The 12,875-nt window shown below is 45.5% G+C and overlaps 1 protein-coding gene across 6 annotated transcripts in view; it reads right to left on the bottom strand.

Annotated features, from left to right (window-relative positions):
* LOC135555843 (microtubule-associated protein tau-like) overlaps window positions 1-12,875 on the bottom strand; it is a 39,318-nt gene that overhangs the window by 25,393 nt on the left and 1,050 nt on the right. The gene's annotated exons all lie outside the window — the stretch shown is intronic.

The raw sequence follows: 12,875 nt of genomic DNA, 5'->3' as shown, positions 1-12,875 counted from the left end.
GAAGGTGGTGATTGACTCCGCTGTCCTGGCGTCGTGGGTGAGTTTGTTCCACCATTTGGGGGGCCAGAGCAGCGAACAGTTTTGACTGGGCTGAGCGGGAACTGTACTTCCTCAGTGGGAGGGAGGCGAGCAGGCCAGAGGTGGATGAACGCAGTGCCCTTGTTTGAGACTACTTTGGCAGGTGGAAGATAACGACTGAATTTGAATAATGCCTTGAGAAATGAGATGGTGCCGTGAACTGAGAGGATTCTAAGCATTGCTTTGTTGTTGGCTTACTTAAAAGGGGGTCAGAGGAGCAGAGGTGTGCAAGAACCAACCACAGTTGATGGGATCTCAGTAACGGGCTACAATGGAAAAGGGTGAAGGTGACAGAGAAGTCATTGACGACGATTCCAAATCGACACCCAGCACACATGCTTGTTCCCCACAGACAGGGATATGGCTGCTGAGCTAAAGAAAGACAGATACCAGCACACTGTTGAAATCTCCCCCAGTTTTATTGTGCAGTGTTTTTTTGCCCCAAAGGTCTTAGTCACCAACCCAGACCCTTCGTACAAGAACAGCAACGGATTTGTCCACTCATCCCAGGCAGCCCGAGCCTGATCCCGGATCTGTTTGTGCTGCAGTCTTGCCAATTCCTATGGCCATTGTCACACCAACGGGCTGCAACGCTGCGATTTCCATGTCGCCCCCTCATAGGGACCGATAGGGACGATCAGGACTTTTTCTTTGTCTTATAGAAGCTTTATGTAATCAAAAGGACTTTGCTAACGCAGACGGACGTGGTGCAACAGACTGGCGGGCTAGGGGAAGATGAAATTCCAGAAACATTTGCCTAGACTCTGACGCCCTTTCTCAGTGATCATGATTTGAAAGGACAGGCTAGGTTTCTTTGTTTCTTGAGGCTTTTGCTAGGTAGGCCCTAAAGATCCATCATTTCTAATGTGGTACCAAAGGACATGTCAACACAATGTAGGCCTAACGTCTCAATGCAGCTTGACCTAGCCTGTTCTTCCCCGACTTCGAGGCCCCGAGCAAAGCGGTCACCTCAATGGTGAGTGTAGAGAGACAACAACTAGGCTATTCAAACCTTTTTGAACTCTACAGACTCAAGGCAATCCTCTTCTTCCTCCTCTAAGCTTAGATAATCGCGATTCGTCGTGATATTGAGCTACAAGTATGAGCTACTTCCCTGTAACGGATCTCATCATGTCAGGGACGGTGTGCTGTAATGTGAGCATGCTTCTATTTGTTATGAAGCGAGATGATGAAGTGGCCAAGTTAAACACTGGCCAACCATCAGCGCTCCCTCTCCTGCTCTTGCGGAAACAGCAGCTGAAAGACGACACAACACACACGGGCTCCTCCTCCTCCTCCTGCAGAGACAAGCTGTGCACTGCAGCTCATAGAGACGACAAGATCAGATGTGCCAATCATAGGGTCATATTAATGCGGGGGGGGGGGGGGGATTTCCTCCTGTCTTGTCAAAGGGGAAGAGAGAATTCCTCTCAAAATACACACGGCAGCAGCTCAGTGCGTGACAACCTGCCAGGCATATCCTGTTTCTGTTTCCTCACGTCCAGCGGTTTGGCTGGTGTTATTGTGGACGAGTTGTTGTGTTTCTTATTAAGCGGGTGGTTGCTTTCTGTTGTGCTCGGGGTCACCTTGCGTGTGTATATTTTCTGGACTAACTTACAAGATTGTAGAACTGCGTCATTTAGCGATACTGCACAGACGACCGGTTTTCAGTTTGCTGACAACACAAATCAGCACCTGCTTTGGACTCGGTGCCTAACAGTTCTTTCTAAGGCGTGCAAACCAGTCAAGGGCATAGCTTTCTATATTTGGCCGTCTCTACAGACTCATTTACAGCAGTGAAACACCACTGTTCTGACAAAAAAAAAAACACAGCATTTAACAATCAATGACCGGACTGCAGTGATCTTTAGACGTCATTTCATTTCTCCCAGCGACAGAGGTCGGGGGATGGGCGTACTGGGCGAGGGAGAAGGGTTGAAACCATGTTCTGGCAAAGCCCACCCTGTAATTTGTATTGGCCTGCGACTGGTCTGGCAGCTGTGTTCTGATTCTCTTTGTGGGCTGATTGCTGGAGGGAGGGAGGGAGGGAGGGGGAGAGAGAAAGAGAGAGCGCGTGTGTGAGAGAGAGAGACAAAGAAGACTTACAAAGAGCATCACAGCCCGACGTGTACCAGAACCACAGACCTCCTTATGCACGGTCAATCCACTGCAGTTGGTCTACCTTCGGGCTCGAACAAAGAGGTACAGGGAAAGACATGCTAAATGCGAATAGGCTCACTCAGCTACTAAGGAGGAGGGCCCAGGGCCCCACTTATCGGCTTGTTGGAGAGGTACTCAGAAAGGAGGCAATTATCCAAAAAGCAGAGGGGAGGGAGAAAGGAGACCAAATTGGTTATATGATTTTAGATCTGAAATGCCAGATGTTAATCCTCTGTTTGAGCGTCTTGCTGGCGTTTACACCTCATCTTTGTCCTGTACTCACCTCTAACAGGGCGGCAGGTAGACTAGTGGTTAGAGCGCTGGGCCAGTAACCTGAAAGGTTGCTAGATCGAATAACCGAGCTGACAAGGTCAAAATCTGTCGTTCTGTCCCTGAACAAGGCAGTTAACCCACTGTTCCTAGGCCGTCATTGTAAATAAGAATTTGTTCGTAACTGACATGCCTAGTTAAATAAAATAAATGAAATAATGCCAGGCCCACACACACATTGTGTAAAGCAGGGCAAATCATCAATAGCTAGGATTTTCTACGCGAAACAGAATGAACACACGCTTGTCTCACATTAGCTGCACTGTGATTTAAATTTGTGGGGGGGGGGACGATTCATCCCCATTTTCGTTTCAGGAACATGTCATCAATTTTCTCCACGATTAGCCTACACCCTGTTTATGTACTGTTGATTTGTTAGTCCGGATAATTTTTTCCCACCCGAGCATGTTAACCAATGTCTCTATTTGTCTAGGACATAGCTTAAAAGTGGTTAAACCTCAACTATCACCGACTATCACCTAAAAACTCCCCAGTACCCCATCCCATGTCTTCTCCCTCCCTGTCATCTCCTCTGTAGATCGTCTTTGTGTAACACTTAAAAGGTGCAATATGCAGAAATCGCCTGTTTGCTCAAATTCCCCCCAATTTTTTGTTTTGCCCAATTTCATTTTATGTAACAAAATTCAAAAAGGCACTCGCACATCTGAGCTTTTTTTTTGCAGGTGCACGGTAACAGTTGAATAAAACAAGATAATAGAAGAAACCTGCACACCACTCTTGATAGTATAACTGTTTTTTCTCTGTTTATGTGACCCAAAAAAATCTGATTTATTGTGTTTTCAGCTGGTGTACAAAAACTAAACTTAGGAACGAGAAGCATAGAAATAGTGCATATTGAACGGATCTATGCCTCTCAGACTTGTTTTCAATGAGAATTGCTGATCTATTTCTTTGTGAATTTGGTCAGGTTGCCCAAAAAGTTACATATTGCAGTTTTAAAAGGCGGGAGTAGGAGGAATAAAATGTCAGAAGGGGCTGAGTTGATTTGGAGCTCTGTCAGCCTGGAGAGCTACTCGCTGAATAGGACTTCTCTCTAATAAAACACACACCACTATATATCAGCCGACAGCCAGGGAAGGGGTGGTGGGTGGAGCTATAGCAGCGCTGCACTCAGAGAAAGCAAGTCAGCGTCCAAAGGAAGCCTCTCTCTCTTTCTCTCCTCTTTAATATTCATCAGCAGTCGCTGCAGCAAGCAGAGAGAATGAGAGAGAGGGGGGAAAGTCTGAGGGAGAGGAAGAGAAGGGAGGAGAGAGAGAGAAAGAAAGAGGGAGGCATCAGAGACGACCCAGCCCTTACCCCACTGCCTTGCCGTAAGAAAGGAATGAGAAGGCTAGAGGGAGAAAGTATTAGAGCAGCAGATAGAACACAGCAAGGACAAAGTACGCAGCGTGGGATTTAGCATAGCTCAACGATGGAGAGAAGAGAACTGGGAGAGAAGGAAAGCGTCTGAGGGAGGTGGAGGGGGCGTTAGTAAAAGGGCGAGGGGAGAAAAAAAAGATGGCGTGGGAATGGGAGTGACAGAAAAGACGACACAGAGGTCGACACTGACGGAGAGAGAGAGAGAGAGAGAGTGCTGGAGCGGGAAGGGACACGGGGAAGGAGACTTGTTGGGAGAAGGAAAAGGGAAAAGAGAGAGGAGAGGTTAAAGGAGAGAGGGAAAGAGAGCGAGAGGGGGGAGAGGCGAAAGGGAGGGAAGGATAAGGCAGGCGCGCCTGCAAAGCCTCTGGTCCTTGCGGAAAGAAAGCTGGCGCATGCTCATACAGGGGGACACACGCCCAGCCCAGTGCAGCGGCATGATACAGCAGAATCCAAAGGAGACTGAAGAAATGGAGGAACCATCCTCAGTCTCCTAATACTCAGCCTCATTCTAGCCTACATCCCCAATGTCAGATGGCAGATACAATGGTAAAATAGAGACATCTTAAAGATTAAATAGAGACATTTCTCCTCTGGTGTCGTTTCCAATATATATATATATATATATATATATTTTTTTTTTTTTTTAAATCTCAATAGCCTAGATCTTTTCCTCTCAGATTAGGCTAGACACAGTCTTCAGTTTTCCACTTGAATCGGTTTCAGCATATCATGTATATCCATGTGAAATTAGGCTAGAAGCAAGTACGTGGGTGATTTGAGCATAACACATGCCATATATGAGAATATTTTGCTGTTTCTGGGGGGGGGGTCCATATGAGATGATCTTAATGATCCGATTGGGGTTTCGTGAAGCTAAGCCCTTTCAAAACAAACCGTTTTCTCCCTTTACGTAACCCCAACCCACTACACTCTTGCAAGACTATTGTTGAACCCGATTACCGAATACTGCATGAACTGTTGCCACAGACAGCGCTTGAAATAAGCGGCTCCAGACTGGACTGCGTTGAAAGTAGAGTCCTTTCCACTTCCTCAACAGTCCCCTTCTCCTCTGCGTGATAACAGAGTGAAGCAGAACGTGTCGACTAAGAGAAGTCCACCTGACTGTTGTGTAACTGTAGACCGAGGTGTCATCCGATGTCTGCAGCCGGACTACAGGACACAGTCAGACAAAATTTTAAAAGAGGAAACGGGAGAGAGGGGAAACGGTTGTAGTCTACAGCCCGGAGTGTTCGCTGACCATCCATGCAGATCCACATAATGTCTCAAATGGGACCCTATTCCCTATACAGTGCACTATTCTTGACCAGGGCCCAAAGTCGTGCCTGTAGGGAATATGGTGCCATTTGGGACGCACCGAATGACAAGGAACGTTTTGACAAAAACAGCCGGTTCAATCTAATCCCTATGAGAAAGACAGGAGAGTCAGAAGAATGGGTGGAGCCTCGTGTGGGGACAGGGATGGAATTTCAGAAAGAAACAGGAAGACAAGCTGCTATAATATGGAACAGTAGGGTGTTTCTTTCGGATGTGGTGAACTGGGGGTTTCCTGCTTTCACTGTCCCAGAAAAGACCAGAAACAAGATCCCAGAAAGGCTACAGCCCAACACATCCACCTTGCCCTCTCCTGGGGTTCTCCTTCGGGGTGTCCCGCTCTTAACATTGTCACTGTTGTGGCTCCAGCCAGGGCTATCTTGTACTGTAGCTGTGACGTGACGCAGCACTGGACGACTGCCCTCCTGGGATCGTCGAGAGGGTTAAAGGTTAAAACGGACCTGTTACATGTAAAACAGGACTGTTCTGAAATTACCCCACAGTTTAGTTCACAAAAGCCTTGCATTGATTTCTCCCCAAAGAAGAAACCACAGCCTAATCTTCTCTTGTAATTACAAGAAAGAAGGTCAAGTTCAAACAAGGTTTCTGGTGATTGGACCAAAATCCCCCAACCGTGGCTCTATTTTCAGATGCCCATTTGAAAATGTTTTTGCCATTTGTGCAACTCTGGCAGGCATTATCCTGACTCGACGAGAAGCCGGTATCGTTTGGGGATAATGAGGACGGTGGACCCAGACCCAACGGGGAAATACTGGGCAAAACTGGTTGAAATGACGTCATAGTGACATAATCTCAATCCGTTTCGGCCTGTAATGGTTAAAGCTTTGATCCCTTATTGATGTCACTTGTTAAATCCACTTCAAAATCAGTGTAGATGAAGGGGAATGTTAAAGAAGGATTTTTAAGCCTTGAGACAATTGAGACATGGATTTTGCCCTCAGAACAGCCTCAATTCTTCAGGGCATGGACTCTACAAGGTGTTGAAAGCCTTCCACGGGGATGCTGGTCCATGTTAACTGTGGGAAGCATTGGAGTCGTGTCAAGTTGGCTGAATGTCCTTTGGGTGGTGGACCATTCTTGATCCCCCCCCGTAAACTGTTGAGCATGAAAAACCCAGCAGCGTTGCAGTTCTTGACACAAACCAGTGCGCCTGGCACCTACTACCCTAACCCGTTCAAAGGCACTTAAATATTTTGTCTTGCCCATTCACCCTCTGCATGGCACACATACACAATCCATGCCTCAATTGTCAAGGTTTAAGAATCCTTTAATCCATCTCCTCCCCTTCATTTACACTGATTGAAGTGGATTTAACAAGTGACATGAATAATAGCTTTCACCTGGTCAGTCTGTCATGGAAAGAGCAGCTGTCCTTAATGTTTTGTACACTCAGTGTACATGCCTAGAATGATGCTTTGTTAACGTCAGTATTGCCTTGTACCTTAAGCCTTAGATGTGAAGCCATTCATTTTACAAAGTTATAAAAAAAATACTTACTTTTTTTGATATTTCGCTCCTCGTGACCAGTCCTTGATCTTAGTCAGCTAAACACATATACTTGACTGCACATGGTTTCACTACATTTTATGGAGTCAGATAAACATTTTAATAGGCTAATTGCTTGGTCTTATTATGAGTCGCATGTGAGGTAAATATAATATGCATCTATCAAATATTACCCCACTACAACCCTGTAAGCAGTCTATGGAGCATGCTGTAGATGCGCGAAAAATGCTAATATCGGTACCATGACTTGAATGGGATTTGTGCCACATATGCTAAAACGTTAGCATTTGGAAACCGTGCTCGGGAAACTAAACCAAAGGATGGATTTGCTGTCATACCTTGTCTATAGACTGCTTACAGGGTAAGGAAACCAATGTGTAATTTTTGGTGGACTACCCCTTTAACTTAGGGCTAGGCAACAGACCTGCTGCGTACGGTCGGTAGGCCTAAAAATACCCCATGAACTCAGAGCTACTGACCCTACACAGAGTGCCCACCATCCATCACAATACTAATTTAGTCACAGTATTATTTTCGAAGATTCAGGAGGGGACGATGACATGCAAACCCAAAAGTGGGTTGGTCTTGCGTCTTCAACAAGGGACAGTGTCTTAATCTGTGAGCCCTCGTGTTCTTCACTGTGGTGACAGAAGCCAAAGAGGGTATTTATTTATGAGCAGTGCTGAGAGGAGAGGACATTCCAGTCATGCTGATCACGTCCCCACCAGCTGACTGACTGACATGGTTTCTCAACATTCATCCCGGCTACGAGGCCTGGCTCTATACACTCCCTCAGCTCAGGGGGTCAGGGAGAAGACATTGTCAGTCATCACCGATGTCCTCTTGGACACACCTTCACCCCCCCATGTGAAATGTCAGACTAATAGTAGAGATAATTATTTTTTTCAGCTTTTATTTCTTTCATCACATTCCCAGTGGGTCAAAAGTTTACATACACTCAATTAGTATTTACTAACATTGCCTATAAATTGTTTAACTTGGGTCAAACGTTTTGGGTAGCCTTCCACGAGCTTCTCACAATACATTGGGTGAATTTTGGCCCATTCCCCCTGACAGAGCTGGTGTAACTGAGTCAGGTTTGTAGGCCTCCTTGCTCGCACACGCTTTTTCAGTTCTGCCCACAAAATGTCTATAGAATCAAGGTCAGGGATTTGGCATGGCCACTCCAATACCTTGACTTTGTTGTCCTTAAGCCATTTTCCCACAACTTTGGAAGTATGCTTGGTGTCATTGCCCATTTGGAAGACACATTTGCGGCCAAGCTTTAACTTCCTGACTGATGTCTTGAGATGTTGCTTCAATATATACACACAATTTTTTTCCTCATGACGCTATCTATTTTGTGAAGTGCACCAGTTCCTCCTGCAGCAAAGCACCCCCACAACATGATGCTGCCACCCCCGTGCTTCACAGTTGGGATGGTGTTCTTCGGCTTGCAAGCCTCCCCTTTTACCTTCAAACATAACGATGGTCATTATGGCCAAACAGTTCTATTTTTGTTTCATCAGACCAGAGGACATTTCTCCAAAAAGTACGATCTTTGTCCCCATGTGCAGTTGCAAACCATAGTCAGGCTATTTTATGGCGGTTTTGGAGCAGTGACTTCTTCCTTACTGAGCAGCCTTTCCGGTTATGTCAATATAGGACTCGTTTTACTGTGGATATAGATACTTTTATACCTGTTTCCTCCAGCATCTTCACAAGGTCCTTTGCTGACATTTTTTTTCTGAAGTCTTGGCTGATTTCTTTTGATTTTCCCATGATGTCAAGCAAAGAGGCACTGAGTTTGAAGGTAGGCCTTGAAATACATCCAAAGGTACACCTCCAATTGACTCAAATTATATCAATTAGCCTATCAGAAGCTTCTAAAGCCATGACATCATTTTTCAGGAATTTTCCAAGCTGTTTAAAAAGGCACAGTCAACTCAATTCCCACTGGAATTATGATACAGTGAATAACACTTAGTGACGCCAACCTAAGTGTATATAAACTTCAACTGTAAATAAACGGATGGCTCCAGCGAGTCCAGACTCAAAGTGAACCGTCTATTTCAAGGTATTCATCACCCCGTCACCAAAATATAGCAGCCAAGATGCCCTGGACACACTCTACCGTCAGGTCTAGGACACCCTCACAATGCAAGAGTCTCTAACCACTCCCCAGCGGGCAAAGCTGGTTGCAACTGTGGCATTATAACATCACTGTAATGATACCATTGTAGCCAGTCTGAATCTTCTACTCAGCATGTTGACCAATAAACACACAGTGACATGTCTGCACGTTTAAGCCCAGGCTAAATCATAATTAGTTGGCCAGTCTGCGACAGGCGTAGAGTCTGCTACAGATAGATCACTTATAGAAAAAGCAGCCTCTCCGTTACACAGTCAACATGTCTCTGGGTCTTGGGCTGGTAAGAAACACTGTTACCGTGCTGCAAACAGAGCAGGGCTGCATGATGCTGTTAATACATCCGACTTAAGGCTGAGAGTAACCATGAATCGGCTCAAATTAGCTCATACGAGTAAGATCATAGAGTTGTTTATGTTTATAGTTGAGGTTTTGGCTAGTGGGTTATGGGGATGTGTGCGCGTGTGATCTGTAGGTGTTCGTCTTTACTGACAGAGGGTCACCCACTCCATGAGTCCTGCCCGCCCCCTCCACTCACAGTTGGCTGCCTCGGTCAGTGGATATGACCTAATTTCCATAGTCGGTCCCCGCTATTAGGAATGGATGGGATAAAGGCAGGGCTTCACCACGCTCTCGCTCCCTTTTCTCCCCATCTCGGTCTCTAACGGCATCCATGTGGACCATGAACATTTCCACCAACACAGCAGGCGTGTTGGTGGAAGCAGGGAAAGCACCGGTTGCCTCAGAGGCCTGGCCAGGGCAGAGCAGGCTATCTATAGGCAGCTATCTATAGGCAGCTATCTACAGCGCGGTGCTCTGTGCAGCATGACGCGAGATGAGCGAGAAAGAGCGAGCGAGAGAGTGTGAGAGAGAGAGAAGGGGGGAAGTGAGAGAGAGAGAGAGAGAGAGAGAGAGAGAGAGCGCTGGTGCTGCCAGCTTCCTCTGGAAACCTCAGTATCTGTTGGAAACAGATGTCAAAGACACTCTCCGAGGACCAGTGCAAATGGACCTACAAACCGCTCATGTGTGCAGCATTAGGCTACCACTCCTCTTGAGAACCAGCCAGTCTCAAGGTTAAAAAAAATACATGAGAAACATTGACTGTGTTCCTGCCCAGTGCTGAATCAGGACCCATGGGTGTGTTAGGTCCTACTGTTAAGATGTTAATCTCCTCAATACATAAACATGACGAATGGTGGTGGAGAATGAATACCGTCGAGTAACATTAGGCCTAGTTCAGTATTTTTCACTCAAAACAACTAAGAGGAAATAGGCTAGGCAGCCTAACATCCCTACAGGCAGAGTCTAACCCCCACTCAAAGAATCAGCATGACAACGAGCTCAAGATAATCCCAGATTAGTAGAGAGTCAGCCAAACCAAAGGAAGTTCATCTGGGCTCTGTCCGTCTCCGCAGTGCTGTGGCTCAGTGACCTTGCTACCTGCACCACCCTTACACCACAGCACACTACAGTACAGTGGAGGTTGCTGAGGGGAGGACAGCTCATTACAATGGCTGGAATGGAGCGAATGGAATGCGGTTGACACCATTCCACTTATTCCACAGCGGTCATTACAACGAGCCTGTCCTCCCAAATGAAGGTGCCACCAACCTCCTGTGCAACAGTAGAGTATAAGTGTCCTTGAGATCTGACAGAGAGCCAGGACCAGACTTAGCATTTGTTCTGGAGATCTCCTACCTGCATGAGGTATAAGGGAATTCTGGACGGAAGAATTCATTAATTAGGCTAAAAGGTATCCTCAAGTATTCCAGTCAATATCATTGATAGGTTTTCATATTCCACATTAAATGCGGGCCCAAAATGCACGTAGCCTATTATTTCTCAAACATTAGGTGAATCCAATGACTGTATAAATAAGGGCGGACCTGCTTTTCCAGTTTGTTTATAGCTAGCACCTTAAAGTAATTCTGTATTTATATGCCAAGTTGTTAGAGGCTCGCGGCGCAGAGAATCAGCGAGAGTGGCCCTCAAAGAATGCCTGGCATTCACCCTGTATCCTGTACTGCGAATGTCCCCGGGGAAAAGTAGCAGCAACGTGGGATACTAATCGTATACATCATATAACAGAGTGCAAGAGAGAGAGCGCAAGGGCGCAGACCGCTTTATCATGCAATCAAATGCAACCAACAGAGATTACGCTAGTAAGAGTTGTCAACCATGACATACTTGGTAACACTGGTCATCCAATGTTCTTTAAGAATAATGGATGGGCGTGTTTGAGGTTTATTTCACGGGTGCGAACGCTCATGTTACGTTAACAAGCCATGTCCTGTTCATCTGGCCAGCTGTTGAGTGTGAGAGACATCTGCTGGCATGGACTGCTGATGACCGCACAGAGGCATGTGTACAGCTGCTTATGGCAGGGCAGACAGAGATTCCAAATGGCGCCCTATTCCCTACAGCTGGGCTCCAGCAGCAGCGTACGCTAGGCTATGCTAATGCACTCAGCATAGGTCTCCAAGACAACTCTTTGATTCATAGTGAACCCCGAAGTGCAGAAAGTAAGGAGTGCTTTGGCTAAATATTGGACCAATGGCAATTAGTGTTGGCTAGGATCTCTTTTTCGTCATCCAATCACAATGAGGCACTCTAGTTTTGTGCATCTTGTTTATAATGAGTTAGGTGACTGCCAATTTAGTTTAGTCTTTAACTTAACTTGAAAATGAATCCTAAAATCACTGTTACTGGGGCTATGTTGTAGAACTAGTCTTAACTGAATTATGGTCCCTGCCTCTGATCCCATTCAGTGAGGTCAAAACAAATGAGTGCAGATGTAAATTCCCTGCAGAGAACACAGAACAACAAATTACCTCCATAAATTAGGGGCATAATTGAATCATAGTATGTCTATGAATATCATACTACACTGCAGTAGCATGTAGCCTTCAGACCAGCTCATCCAATTAGGCTTTAGACATGTTTTACAGAGCTCCCTAATTGGGCAGTCCAATCAAATTATACATGGAATATTTGAAAACTAAACGTTTGTCAGACAGCAGAGGGCCATTTGTCACCATTTTTTGTACCAACAAAAACCTTAAAAGTATGGCTAGGAATAAGCCATTTTCCTAATTTTCTTAAATTAGGCTATATCCCAATACAATGAGAATGGAAATTAGGTCTTGTTCTCGAAGAGCTCCTCAAACAGGACAATAAGTCATTTCTACAGATTTCCAATGTATGAGATCAGGGAAGAACAATTCTTACAGCATTCTCCGGGATACATTTAACAAGATGGGCGTGGAGGAGGAATTGGATAGGAGAGAGAAAAGCCTTTGTCCCTCCTTCGATATTCCTTTGCAATAGACTTTGTCTATGATTTTTGACCTCGAGCAAAAATAGTCGAGGGATAATGGAGAGTGTTGATTCATCTAACAAATTGTACAGACCTACCGGCAAGTAGCGAAACCATGCATGCTCATCTCTCACTGCAACTCACAGCACAAGAGCTAAGACAAATTGCGGAGGGCAGAGCGAGAAAGAGGTGTGTCCGCAACAGAAAAAACACCGACAAAAACGGCATCATCTTATGGCCCAATTTGACAAGAATAGACCTCAATATGAAAATTACAAGGGTGCTGAATAATATCGAAATAGTATAAACAACAGTTAACCGATTCTACAGTGAATCGATTTGTTTCAGACAAAGCACCACATGGCAAGGGCTCGCGGAATGCATCTCCTCACAAATTAGATTGGACTTTGAGTCAAGATGAAGACGTCTACATTTCCTAACAAAGTGGCTTTAAAAAAATACCCGGCCTACTACTTGCTTACAAAGTTGAAATGACAGTAATTGGGATCGCATGCATCCCTGGAAAGGGAGGTGTGGCAGACCAAATCATCACAAAGCATTCCTGAAATATGAATAATTAACAGTTAGCTAATTAGGTAATAA

Source organism: Oncorhynchus masou, chromosome 15 (genome assembly GCF_036934945.1).
Source record: "Oncorhynchus masou masou isolate Uvic2021 chromosome 15, UVic_Omas_1.1, whole genome shotgun sequence".
In the NCBI taxonomy this organism is placed as follows: domain Eukaryota; kingdom Metazoa; phylum Chordata; class Actinopteri; order Salmoniformes; family Salmonidae; genus Oncorhynchus; species Oncorhynchus masou.
This window is presented reverse-complemented; position numbering and strand designations above follow the sequence as displayed.